Source organism: Moschus berezovskii, chromosome 19 (assembly GCF_049115385.1).
Source record: "Moschus berezovskii isolate FMDL1 chromosome 19, NW_MosBer_1.0, whole genome shotgun sequence".
Classification (NCBI taxonomy): Eukaryota; Metazoa; Chordata; class Mammalia; order Artiodactyla; family Moschidae; genus Moschus; species Moschus berezovskii.
This window is the reverse complement of record NC_142478.1, coordinates 47,398,370-47,413,012: the sequence shown is the minus strand read 5'-3', so window position 1 is coordinate 47,413,012 and position 14,643 is coordinate 47,398,370. Positions and strand designations below refer to the sequence as shown.

The following is a 14,643-nucleotide window of genomic DNA, read 5'->3' as shown; positions in this document are numbered from 1 at the left end:
TTGCTTACCCCATCACTGCTGGAGTTCATCTCCTCACTTGGTTAGGGTGTTCCCAGTCGAGGTTCTCCACTATAAAGTTACTTCTTTTCTCTTTGTGTAAGTATTTTAGGGGGTGGTGCTTTGAAGCTATGCAAATATCCTGTTTCTCATCAAACTTTGTATTAATTAATTCACTAGTCTCCCTACTCTGCTTACCTAACTCTCAGAATTCATGAGCACTTTACTGTCATTTCCCAGTTCTGGATCTCAAACATCACCAACTTGCCCCCACATGCCCATACAATGTTAATCCCATCACCAAGAGCCACTCTTCAACTTTATGGTTTACCCTTCACCCCATCGTGGTTGGTATAAATAACTGAGTTCCACGTGCATCATTAACCCGCTCTTATCCACACAGGCTGTCCCCACATGAAGCACACTCTTTAGACTCACTCACCCTCATTCATCCAAATTCTGCACAAAAGGGCAGCACAGTTAGTGAACATACTTTAGGGTTAGGGGTCAAGGCTTATAACACCCTGGGCTGTTAAGGGATGTCCCACCCCTCAACTTTCCCAGAAAACACATAGAGCTCTGGGTCTGTCTGGGTCTCTCCTATGGCCAGCAGAGCCTGGGTGCCTGGCAAAGAGTTACTTGTGTGGCAGCTGGTCAGATTAGAGGCAGGACCATGGTGAACAGGTTGCATGAGGACCTCCATGGCATTTTCCTCCTTCCCACCTTTGCAGATACTGGGCTCTATCCTGAAAGTCCTAGAGCCCTGACTTGGCAGCTGCATCACGTCTGTTTTGGAGAAAATGGAATAAAGTGTCTGGAGCTGACCTTTGACAGACAGGACCTCCTGCAGAGGGCCACCTATGTGGGGTCAGATCTGTGGGTGAAGGCAGGAGGCTCCTCCCCCTACCCTCTTTCACTCAGCACCTGGGGGGACGGGGCTCTGCCCTCAGGGTCCTGCCAATCAAGCTGCCTGCTCACCGCTTCCCTCCCTGCTTCCTGGCTTGACCCCAGGCCCCTCTGAGAAGAGGAGTGTTGGCCCCACAGTCTGTCCTGCCAGCCTGTCTGTAAAAGGCCATGGACACCAGTGAGACGCCATGCCCAGGCACAGTGTCCTCTCTCTCTGTCTTTCCTACTGAGATCAAGACACAGCGACTGTTCCAAACTGCTGGTGGCAGGTGGAGAGGACTGGAGGGAGGTGAAGAATGGAGTTGGCTACTCCTGGACATTCAGAGCTCCAGGAGTGCGGGGATGGGGTGCAGGGTGCAGTGTCAAGCTCCAGGGTGCACCCCTGTTCCTCCTTGTCTTTATCCTCCCATGGCCCCCAGAAGCCGAGAGTTGTGTCTAGAGCTCCCAGTGAGTCAGGGCCAGAGGGCCCACTGGGCAGTGTGTCTGCCTCTCCCACCACCCACCCTGGTCTGGAGGGAAAGGAAAAGAGCAGAGGGTGCTGGTTTCCATCCCTTACGGCTGCTGTAACAATACCGCAAGGAATTAATTCCCTGGTGGTGCAGTGGGTAGGACTCAGAGCTCACTGCTTAGGATGCAAGTTCAGTCCCTGGGTGGGGAACTAAGATCCCACAAGCCATGTGATGACAAACAAAAACCCCCAAGGTTCCACAATTTGGGTGACTTAGAGCAACAGGAATTTTTGGTCTCACAATCCTGGAGGCTGGTTGTCAGTTTAGGTGTTGTCAAGGCCTGAGGGCAGCAGAGGAGGATCTGATTCAGGGCTCTCTCAGCTTTTTAGAGTTCTTGTCTTAGGACAGCATGACTCCAGTCCTCACGTGGCACTTTCCCTGTGTGTATGTGTATCCAAATTCCCCCTTTTTATGCTAATAACCCTAGGGTTAGGGCCAACTTGAATGATTTCATTTTGACTCATTTCCATATAATGTCATATTCACAGGTACTGGGGTTAGGATTTCAACACATGAATTTCTGGGGTTCATCATTCAACTTATTACAGTGTTCTTGTCTCTGCCAGCGACCTCCCTCTCCCTGCTGGCCCAAGAAGCCATGGCCATTCCTGGAGCAACCCCATCAGGCTTACTGGGGGCTCCAGGCAGAAGACCCCACCCCTCATGGCTGCAGGACTTGGGTCTGGGGCTGGGATCCTCTGCCCAGTGAGGGCTGGGAGAAGACTGTTCTGGGGTTGGAGGTACTGAAGTATTGAAGGTGCTGAGCCAGAGGGCACCTCCCCGGGGGTTTCAGGGTCCCCTATGACCTGGACAGAAAGCACTTGTAGCTCTAGCCCCACAAGGGGAAAGGAGGGGAAAACCCCTCCTTCTGTCTGAGACAGGCGGCCCCTCCCATGTGCAGCCTGTGGGGCCCTGGGGTGTGGTGGGAGTATCAGCAGAGCTGTAACCATGTTGGTGCGGCCGGAGGGCACAGACTGCATCCTTCCTATCCAGAGAGTGGAGGGTGTAGATGGAAGTGAGGCACAGACACCCTCAACTCTAACCCAGTATAAAAACACTAGCATGGAGCCGCCTGTTGGAGCCACCCCTGGGGAGTCCCAGGTCAGTGTGTCTATATGTGGGACTTCAAGTGAATCTTGGCCCCGGCAGGGTTAGACCACTGGGAAGCCGCTCCTGCGTGGCTGGGGATGGTGTTCATTGGACTCACATGCTTGGACCTTGAGAAGTAAAAGTGAAGTCACTCAATTGTGTCCGACTCTTTGTGACTCCATGGACTGTAGCCTATGAGGCACCTCCATCCATGGAATTTTCCAGGCACGAGTACTAGAGTGGGTTGCCATTTCCTTCTCCAGAAGATCTTCTCCACCCAGGGATCGAACCCGAGTCTCCGGCATTGCAAGCAGATGCTTTTACCATCTGAGCCACTAGGGAAGCTTGCTTGGACCTTGGTGGTGCCCAAGTAAGAACTCACCCAAAGCTTTGTGGTTGTGGTGAGCCATGCCCCCAACATGTAGGCCCCAAGGCACCTCCGTCTCATCACCTGAGCAGGATGCTACCCTCCGACAGCCGTGCTGTCCCAACCCAAGCTCAGGGACACAGGCAGGAGGGCAGATTGTGGGTGCAGCTCCTGTGGGACACGCGGTATCGGATGTGGGCACGGGACCTTCATCCTTGTGTTTTGCCCCAGGCTTCTCTTGACCTTCTCACTAGAATTTCAGCAGGACCACAGGCGACCCTTGAGTCAGGGGATTGGGCGACCACCCTCTGCAGTCATAAGGGAGTAATGACTTATGATTGACTTCCTGCTCCTGGTTTTGCCTTGGCGGATCCAACCAACTTGCATTGTGTATCAGTATCAGTTCAGTCGCTCAGTCATGTCTGACTCTGCGATCCCATGAACCGCAGCCCGACAGGCCTCCCTGTCCGTCACCAACTCCCGGAGTTCACCTAAACACATGTCCATTGAGTCGGTGATGCCATCCAACCATCTCATCCTCTGTCATCCCCTTCTTCTCCTGCCCTCAATCTTTCCCAGCATTGTGTAGTTCTGCATTTTATTTCCTATTGGAAAATAGCCACATGCGAGTAGATCCGAGTAGTTCAAACCTATGTTTTCAAGGGTCAACAGTATTTTACAAAAGCATCCTTGGTTAAGGTGTTCTTCCTCAGGGTGCAAAGTGGTGCTTCTTACAGAAGCTGTCACAGGGGTCCTCCTACAGAGCTGTGCATGCACACAGGGACAGGTCAGTCCCACAGCCACCCGAGGGCCAGTGCCCCTGTGTTCTTGCTTGAAAGAGTAGTCTCATGTTGATGCTGTTGGAAAAATGTTGACACATTGAAAAGTGTCTGTTAAAACTCATAATATTATTTAAGTTTAAATGTGATTTTTACACCAAAATGAGAATAGATCACCTTTTTTTTTTCTGGTTTTAGTGAAAGTAAACTCGTTAACACCTTTTCCTTTTTGTTGTGAAAGTCACAGTTTAATAGGCAGTATATTTGTAATACTACATAAAGTGAGTCTGTTTTGTAAACATGGACATCCTACATTAAATGAAATATGTAAGCATATCAAGCTTTGTTATTACAGTCAGAATTTGTTAAAGGTCACTTAACACTCAGCTATTAACTGTAAACCCAAGTGGTCTGGGGTCTTTTCCAGTGGAAGGTTTCTAAGCACCATTCCAAGCTTTTCTGTACTAATTGATCTATTTGTGCATGTGTGCTCAGTCGCTTCACTCGTGTGGTCTGTTTACATTGTCCTTATTTTTAGGTCTACTTTGTTAATGTGTGTTTTTACCAGGAAACCATCATTTTTATGAGTCAATCATCATTATCGTCTAGGTTTCCAATTTGAAGCAGTGGATTTCTCTTATTTAATTTTCCTTCTCTTTCTGGTTTTCTACAGAATTGTCTCAATTGATGAGTACATACTGATACATTGTTTTGAACTGCAATCCATATTTTATTCAAGTTCCCTTCCTTTTACCTTTTTCTGTTCCAGGATCTCATCTAGGGCACCACATGACATGTGGTCATCATGTCTGTTCAGGCTTTTCTGGGCTTGTATGGTTTTTGAGACTCCCTTTGTTTCAATGACCATGACCCTGTGGTGGAGGACTGGGCAGGTCCTTTGAGGCTGTCCCATACTGGGATTTACTTGGAGTTTCTCTCACGATTAGACAGGTCGTGGGTTTTGTGGAAACAGATCACAGAGGTCAAGGGCTTCCTCACCACTTTATGTCAAGGGAGCAGGCTCTCAAGACACTTATCACTGTCGATATTAACTTCAGGCACCTGGGTGAGGTGCTTTGTCAGGTTTCCCACTGTGTGTTGCAGCCTTTCCTGACTGCTCCCGTCAATCCTGACCACTCCTTTTTCTGAGTTCCCATAGCTCTGATATTCAAATCACAATGTAGTCGTTTCCCTCCTTCCTGTAGTATCTGTTCTCTGGGAATTACGTGTCTGAGAGTCTCCAGAAAGTTGATAGTTTCGGGGAGAAGGTAATATTCTGCTGTCCCTCCTGCCCCTGGCTCAGCCCTGGACTCATGGTAGGAAGGTGATGTGATTAAATCAAGCTTCTGAATCGAGTCCTCCCAAAATGAGTTCCCATGCTGAGTTTATGACCCCTCTTTCTATCCTTTCTTCTTCCTTTTCTTGTCCCATCTGTGCTCCCCTCAGGACTGAGAAGGATCAAAGAAAAGGGGAGGGGAGGTTGAAACCAAACAGGACTCTGCAGGGCCCTCCCAGGTACAAAAGACCCTTTATGTCCCCCATTTCTTGTTTGTAGAGAAAGGTTTATTCTCCTTGGCCTTTCCTGAGTTCCAAAGAGCAGACACGTGTAGTTCCTAGTTAGGAAAGAGAGAAAATGCAGGCAGGAAGGAAAAGCAGACCCTAATGGTCTTAGAGGAAACAGCCCTCATAGTTGTCATTTTTAATGTTTGTGTGTTTCACCGGTTTCCGTGTCATCAGAGGCAAAACAATTAGCAGACGGGAGATGAAGAGGTTGGAGTTAATTGTTATCTTGTGATATTTCTTAATCATAGTTTTGAAGGTCAGAATGTCTCTGGGTTTGCAATCCTCTGGCCAAGTGGTCCATGGCTCAGGTGTAGGTGAGCTCACCTTGCTCTGGAGAAACAACCTGACTTTGTATGTTAATGATGAAACCTACAACAGCATTGCTAGTCATCTGACCCTGGGGTGAGTGTTCAGTGGGCACAGGGTTGAGGTCAGAGGGGACAAGAAAGGGAGTGAAGTTTTGGATAGAGAGATTAGTCATGAACTTGGCATGGGAGCTCAATTTTAGGGAATATGGTTTCATGGAGGGTTGCTTCTGAGAACAGAGATTAAAGGGGGACTGCAGGAGAGGTGAGGGAGAGACAGGGATTCTGGTGGTGGGAGAAGAACTTGTAGATCAGAGAGCTAAGGAAGAGTTTGGAAATTTGGCTGATGTGAAGGAAGGAATTTCCCTCCGTGCTTCTAAGTTCTTCTGGCTGGTCTTAGATTTAAGTTGATATAGAAAAAGATTCACAGGAGAAGGTCACATAAAGGTTTAATAACATATATACTTGGGAGAGACCCAAGAAAACTGTGTAACTCTCCAAAATGCTCTAAAACCTCACCTTTTTTTTTTTTCAGAGATAATGCATTTATAAACACAGAAATGGTTACAACAAAGATGGCCATATGAGTGGGTATACATACATATATGAATTTTTATATATAAATCTGGGTCTGGCAACTGACTGTGGGGCTTAGGGAGGTAAGTCCAGTCATCACATTTGCCCTAAACTCCCTCTTTTGCTTCAGCCCCTCTGTTGTGCGGTTTCACAAAGAACCCACAGATCCTTGGACTGGGAATGGGGAGATGCCTTGGCTGGCAGAGAAGGGGAGAGGCTCCAGGGAAAACCATAACCCACACTTCTAAGCCCCCTCAACCACTTTGGAGATCTCCTGCCCCTTGGCAATCACATCTAAGCCCTTGCCCCTTTACAGATAAAGAGCATCTCACTCCCCATCTCCTTCCAGCATTAGGTAGGAAGTGAAGTGAGATCATGAGGGGAGGGCAACGGCTCCTAGGGATGGGGGTACAGGAGGAACCTCTCGCCAGCAGGAATAGAACAGGAGGCTACTGCATTTAGGGCTTCCTCTTCTCTGACATCTGTGAGGAGCAGCCTCTAGTCCTTTCTCAGCCCAAGCTTGGAGCTTTATCAGGGTGAGGACAGAGTTAGTGCCCGTGCTGGAAATGTCTCTGTGAGGTCATTAGCAAACCTTCTCTGAGCACCAGCCCCCAATTTTAAAACCTTGCTTAGGTGGGGAGGCTCCTGGATTACACCACCAGCTCAGAAAATCTGCCCATCAGAAGGGCTGATGCTCCTTCCAAAGAGGAGTTGGGAAGAAGGATAGTATCCTGTGAACAAAGCCTGTGCCTGCGGCCCAGGGAGTTGGAGCCGTGGTCTGTCAAGAAAAAGAGGACTTTTCCCACCAAGAGGAGTTGGGGAAAGAAGGGACCAGGACTTCCTCCCCTTCTTCCCAGTGGACAGCAGCACAGGTCTCTATAAGCTTGCCAGGTGCGCCACCTGTGTGGGGCTGCAGGTGACAGTGAGGCAGATGTCCTTATGATGCGCCACCATCTTATAGGGGTTTAGGTCAAAGGAGGTTTAGGGGTTTAGGATGGAGGGTTGGGGTTGCTGTCCCCACAACCCCACCTTGCAAGACTGCCCCAGGGGACTGTAAGTGTGCTGACTGTGGCTACTGCTGCTGTGGCAGCTGTGAAGCCTGAGGGGCCTGGCATGGGCCTCAGGACAGACTGAGAACATGATGTTCATTAACAAGATGAAGGATCAGCTGTTACCAGAGAAGGCTTGTGGGCTGGCTCTGCCCCACTACCCCACCTTGCTGTGCCTGACTTGGTGTCCCTGCTCTTGGGCATCAGCATGGACACAGAATCCAAGTCAGACCAGCTGATGCCACAGAATCCAAGACAGACCAGCCAAGTATCCGTTACACAGAACATTATGGTGGTCCCTGTGCCATAAACAGATCTGATGACCACTGGAGTCTCCTGTTCTCAGAGGTGGAGAAAATAAGTGAGTCAATCAAGCGTCCTGGTTTGGTTATCACATCTCTTTCAGGCTCCCTTGTGACCACAGCCTCGTTGGCTCAGACCTTCCCCCTTTTGACTCTCATGACTATCTTAGCTCTTCCCAGCTCACAAGCCCTGCAGGTAGTCCCTGGCCTCTCTAAGCAGGTAACATTGACCCCAGCAGAGGAAGGAGGTGGTGGTGGAGCTGGCACCATGGCTGCCTCAGGGGCTGAAAGAAGAATCAGGCACTGGGATCAGGGCTGCCTAAGATGAATGACCCGTATGTCCTTTCCCCTAAGGATAAGGATGGTCATCAGAAAGACAGCAAGACCTTCAGGTGATGGATGTGCTCCCTGACTTTCTACTCAGGTCAGAGATGCAGATCCACTCCAAGTCACATACAAGTGCCCACCCTGTTCCAAGACCTTTGCCAATAGCTCCCACCCAGCCCGGCACATCTGTATCTACTCGGGCCAAGCCCTACAGTTGTAATTTCTGTGGGAAATCCTTCTGCCAGCTCTCTCACCTCCAGTGGCACACCCAAATTCACACCAGGGACAAGCCGTACAAATGTGCACACCCAGGCTGTGAGAAAGTCTCACACAACTCCAATCTGCAGCCCCGCAGGTTGTATCACAGCAAAGATAAACCCCTGTCACCAGTTGTACACAGTCGCAACCTCACTGGAGGGGCACCTGTCCGCACACACAGTGAAGCAGGCCAAGGTGCACTATCTGCACCCTATGTGTTGGAAACGTACTTAATGAAACACATGCACAAACACAACTCTCCTGATCTCCAGCAGCAGGTGTAGCAGTGGCAGTGACAGTGGTGGCTCAGACCTTCCCGTTAAACATGACCTTCAGCTAAAGACAAAAGAGGAGGTGTGGGAGATGGTGGTTTGGGACCTCAAAGGGGAGGAAGGCAATTCGCACGCAGATGGAAAAGCAAATGTTTGGTAAACAAATGGTTGGGCTGCACGTGCAGGCCTGCATGCCCTGTGCTTGCCCAGCCTCAAGACGAGAAAGCCTGGAGTCAGAGACGGCCACAGAGACATCAGTGCTTTAGTGGACGGGGGGTCTTACATGTGTGAAGTGAAGCCCTGGAGCGACACCCCACCATGTGTGGTAGAAGGCAGGCAGGTCAGGGAAGCAGTCTTCCCTATCAGGGGAGGAGTGAAACCGTGTACAAGCCCCATTTCTTTGTTTTTTGAAGTTAAGGCCGATTCAAGAGTTAATAACTGGGAAATGTGAAGATGTGGAAACAAAGAATAGCTGTTGAGCTGTGGAAGTGGTAACAATTTAGACTATAATTCTGCCACAAAAAAGAATTACCCAACTCCAAGTTCCCTAAAAGATACAGATAAAGGCCTGACGCACATGCCTAAGTTGTTTTTACAGGAAGCAGACTCTCCAGACGGTAAAAATGTAGACCTAGACCGGTTGAAACCGGAAGGAAGGTTGATGATGCTAAAACTTCACCTTGATGCCAACCAATCCGAGAACTGAACATGGATTGCTTATGCCCTGCTCCTCACTAAAACTCCTCTCTCGCCCCTTCAAGGCAATCATATAGTCTTGAGGTTATTAGCCTGCTGTGGCCCCCTTTGCCTGACTCAAAGCAATAAAACCTACTCTTTTCTACTTCACCCAAAATTCTCTGTTTCTATTTGGTACCAGTGAACAGAGGCTCAGTTTTGTCAACACGTCTTGATAAGCACAGATTAAAAATCAGTAATATTTTAGGCAAAATAAAAAAAATTTCAACTATATTTATCAGTTACTTCAGTTCAGTTCAGTTGCTCAGTCGTGTCCAACTCTTTGCGACCCCATGAATCACAGCATGCCAGGCCTCCCTGTCCATCACCAACTCCTGGAGTTCACTCAAACTCATGTCCATAGAGTCGGTGATGCCATCCAGCCAGCTCATTCTCTGTCATCCCAAAGGAGAGGAGACAAACATATAAAAGGAGGAAGCCAAGATGGATTGGGGCTACTCCCTTGGGGTCAGCCCGCCTTCACGCCTCGGTGGTATACTTTCCTTTGCTTGCCAAATAAAACTCTTGAGCTGTAACTAAGCTGTATCACTGGCCTACTGTTTCAAATCTTTGCTGTGCCGAGACAGAACTGAGGAAATTACACTCTCCCCCAAAATATCTTTAATTAGAATTTGATAGCAATTTGTAAGAAATATCAAAAAACGTTTTTTAAAAAAACTTGGTCAAATAGAGTATTTAAGAACAAACATAAATCAGTTAAAGGCAATATAGTTCAAACAATCTGCTATCAGACACAACATTCTAAGGAAACTTGTTCTCTTTGGAAAGAGGGACCAAGTCTTGTCCTGCATCACTTCAGTTCAGTTCAGTTCAGTCGCTCAGTCGTGTCCGACTCTCCACGACCCCATGAATCACAGCACGCCAGGCCTCCCTGTCCATCACCAACTCCCGGAGTTCACCATTAGGCCTACTTTTAATAACAAAATCCATTTACCAAGTTGAGTGTAATCTAATCTTAGCCTGACCATGTATAAAATTCCTTTCTTTACTCAAAACATATCCATTTTCCTACTGTATAGTGAATTGTTTTATGATTTTTAGTAGCTTTAAATACATAAAGTAGAATCCCAAACTCTTAAAAACCTTAATTTTTAGTGAAAACCGAGAGGCAAGTAATAGTTAACAAAATCTGGAGAGACTATTTTAGACTTTTTTAGAACACAATTATTCCTGTAGAATTTATCTAAAAGCTCTTATCTTGTTCACTTCTTTAAGTTTCACTATATCAGGTTATTTTTCTCTCTGACAAATTTGCAAAAGATATAATAAGATTTCATTTAATTTTTATTAAACCTAGATGCAGTCAAAGTATTATACTTAATGTTGATAACTCTGAAGACGTGTCTTTATTAATTAGATCAACAAACTTGAACATTAATAGTGTAGTGTAGTCGCTCAGTAGTGTCCGACTCTTTGCGACCCCAGGGACTGTAGCCCACCAGGCTCCTCTGTCCCTGGGATTCTCCAGGCAAGAATACTGGAGTGGGTTGCCATTGCCTTCTCCAGGGGATCTTCCCAACCCAGGGATACCATGTATTAATTTAATACTATACATTTACAAGTTTATGTGAGCCTAAAATTCATTTAGCTTAATTTCTTTTGTATTTAGAATTGTCTTATGATTTATAAATGCTTACTTTTCTTTAAGTCAATTAAATAGAGCTAATTTACAAATTAACCTCAGCAATGTTATCCAAAGATAAGGACATATATAAACATACAAACAAACAGACTTCATAGTTCTTGTTTTAAAATTTCACACTTATAGTCAGGTATAGAAATGTAAATGCTATCAGTTTACAAAAGAAGTTGGATTAAAATTAGGTTTCTGGCAGATAGAACAAATAAAACTCACTTGTCTAGACAGATAAATATTTATACAAATATACTTAGGATTTCTATTTAACTTCATGAGTCAATTTCTAAATTACTTCACCCTCTTCAAAATTTGCATTTTAAAGAGATGGCCGAGGTGAGAGTTCCTGAGAAGGCCAGGAGGGACATTTGCATCTCAAAGGTACAGCAAGTTCCTTCTAGGATGATTTTGCTTCCCCTTTGTTTAATATTTACAACCCTCTTAAAATAAATAGGGAAGTTTTGTTGTTCAGTTGTTCAGTCATGTCCAACTCTTTGTGACCACATGGACTGCAGCATGCCAGGCTTCCCTGTCTTTCACCATTTCCTGGAGTTTGCTCAAACTCATGTCTATTGAGTCGGTGATGCCATCCAACCATCTCATCCTTTGTCATCCCCTTCTCCTCCTGCCTTCTATCTTTCCCAGCATCAGGGTCTTTTCCAATGAGTCAGCGCTTCCCATCCGGTGACCAAAGTATTGGAGCTTCAGCTTCAACATCAGTCCTTCCAATGAATATTCAGGATTGATTTCCTTTAGGATTGACTTGTTTATATCCTTGCTGTCCACAAAAGTTCTCTTCTGAGTCATCTCCAGCATCACAGTTTGAAGGCATCAATTCTTTGGCACTTAGCTTTTTTTTTATTGTCTAGTTCATCTGTACATAACTACTGGAAAAACCATAGCTCTGACTATATGGACCTTTGTCGGCAAAGTAACGTCTCTGCTTTTTAATATGCTATCTCGGTTTGTCATAACTTTTCTTCCAAGGAGCAAGCATCCTTTAATTTCATGGCTGCAGCCACCATCTGCAGTGATTTTGGAGCCCATGAAAAGGTTTGGGGAGTGGTAAAAGGATTGGTCCCCTTCATGGATTACAGCCTTGTTATGCTGAAGGGGCTTGCCTAACTCAATGAAACTATGAGCCACACTGTGCAGGGCCACCCAAGATGGATGAGTCACAGTGAAGAGTTCTGATAAAACGTGGCACACCAGAGGAGGAAATGACAACCCACTCCAGTATTCCTGCCTGGAGAACTCCATGAACAGTATGAAAAGCAAAAAGCTATGACACTGGAAGATGAACCTCCCAGGTCAGAAGATATCCGGTATGCTACTGGGGAAGAGAAGAGGGCAATTACTAACAGCTCCAGAAAAAAATCTTTTTGCCTTTTCTACTGTCCATGGAGTTTTCCAGGCAAGAATATTGGAGTGGGTTGCCATTTCCTCCACCTTGTCAATCCTAAAGGAAATCAACTCTGAATATTCATTAGAAGGACTGTTGCTGAAGTTGTTGTTGCAATACTTTGGCTATCTGATGTGAAAAGCTGACTCACTGGAAAAGACCCTGATGCTGGGAAAGATTGAAGGCAAAAGGAGAAGGGAGTAGCAGAGGAACAGATGGTGAGATAGCATCACCAACTCAATGGACATGAATTTGAGCAAACTCCAGGAGATAGTGGAGGCCAGAGTAGCCTGAAGCGTTGTAGTCTATAAGGTTGCAAAGAGTTTGACATGGCTTAGAGACTGAATGACAACAATCAGAAAGAATGAAGTGGCTGGTCCAAAGCAGAAATGACACTCAGCTGTGGATATGTCTGGTGGTGAAAGTAAAGTCCAATGTTGTAAAGAACAGTCTTACAGAGAAACCAGGATTGTTAGGTCCATGAGTCAAGGTAAATTGGCTGTGGTCAAGCAGGACATATCAAGATTGAACATTAACATCTTAGAAATCAATGAACTAAAATGGACAGGAATGGGCGAATTTAGTTGAGATGACCATTATTACATCTACTACTGAGGGCAAGAATCCCTTAGAAGAAATGGAGTAGCGTTCATAATCAATGAAAGAGTCCAAAATGCAGTACTTGGGGGCAACCTCAAAAACAACAGAATGATCTGTTTGTTTCTAAAGGCAACCATTCATCATCACAGTAATCCAAGTTTATGCCCCAACCACTGACGGAGAAGGCAATGGCAAGCCACTCCAGAACTCTTGCCTAGAAAATCCCATGGATGGAGGAGCCTGGTAGGCTGCAGTCTGTGGGGTCGCTAAGGGTTGGACATGACTGAGCGACTTCACTTTCACTTTTCACTTTCACACATTGGAGAAGGAAATGGCAACCCACTCCAGTGTTCTTGCCTGGAGAATCCCAGGGACGGGGCAGCCTGGTGGGCTTCCGTCTATGGGGTCACACAGAGTCGGACACGACTGAAGTGACTTAGCAGTAGCAACTAATACTGAAGAATCTCAAGTTGACCAGGTTCTATGAAGACTTACAACACCTTCTAGAACTAACACCAAAAAAGATGTCCTTTTCATTATAGGGGGTTGGACTGGCGAAAGTAGGAATTCAGGAGATACCTGGGATAACAGGAATGTTTGGCCTTTGAATACAAAATGAAGCAGGGCAAACTCTAACAGAATTTTGTCAAGAGAACACACTGGTCATAACAACCATCATTTTCCAGCAACCCAAGAGACAACTCTACACATGGACATCACCAGATGGTCAATACCACAATCCATTTGATTGTGTGCTTTGTAGTCAGAGATGGAAAAGCTCTATACAGTCAGCAAAAACAAGACCTGGAACTGACTATGGCTCAGATCATGAGCTCCTTTCTGCAAAATTCAGGCTTAAATTGAAGAAAGTAGGGAAAACCACTAGCCCACTCAAATCCCATACGATTTATACAGTGGAGGTGATGAATAGATTCAAGGGATTAGATCTGCTAAGCAGAATGCCTGAAGAACTATGTATGGAGGTTCATAACATCATACAGGAGGCAGTGACCGAAACCCACTGGGCAGAGAAAGCCAAGATTTTGGTGGTAACATTTGGAGCAGTGAAAGCCTTATTGCAGGCCATGCAACGAGACTAGGTGGCTCATGCTCTGAAAAGCCTCCAGCTCCCTGAGGGTTTTGGCAAAGCATTTTTAAAGGGTAGGTGAAGCGGGGGTGGTGTCACAAGGTATATGATCAGCTTGTGCACAATTCTCTGATTCGCTGATAGTGAGGCAGCAGGGTGGTGTCACAGTGGTTCACATTATCTGAACTGAAGCTCCCAGACGCCTGGTTATGTGCTCATGGTTATCAAGTAGTTCTTCCATTTGGTGGTGGTGGGGGGTGGTTCACATTTGCAAAACAACTCAGGAAATTTGCATCAAATACTATTATCTGAGAATTTCAGAGAATCGTTAAAGCAGAGGATATGGGAGAAGGCTTGTCCTGGGTAGGCCCCACAGGGTCCTGCTTGTTACACCTTGAGTTGACCTCAGGTACATGGTCTGCCACTGGTACTGAGCTCTGTGTGGGGGAAGTGGTGGCTGAATAGATGAGATGGATTATCTTGGGGGACTCCCGTAGAATAAGGGGCCCTTTGGCTTTCTACCCCCCTCTGCACTGTGTGCTGCAGGCCATTGCTGGTTCATCTCATGTCTTTCAGTTGGGCCAAGAGCAGAGGAAACCACTTAGAGCTTTCACAGGCTGCACAACATCCCCTGAAGTGTTTGTATTTTAAAATAGCACTATCATCATCTCAGTGGAACAAAGCTAGTGGAGGTGATGGAATTCCAGTTGAACTATTTCAAATCCTAAAAGATGATGTTAAAGTGCTGAGTCAATATGCCAGCAAATTTGGAAAACAGCAGTGGCCACAGGACTGGAAAAGGTAAATTTTCATTCCAAACCCAAAGAAAGGCAATGCTAAAGAATGTTCAAACTACCACACAA

General features: G+C 46.3%; 1 pseudogene; it reads left to right on the top strand.

Moving 5' to 3' along the window:
• The first annotated feature begins 2,360 nt into the window (after positions 1-2,360).
• Positions 2,361-8,311, top strand: LOC129542306 (uncharacterized; annotated as a pseudogene).
• Positions 8,312-14,643: the final 6,332 nt, after the last annotated feature.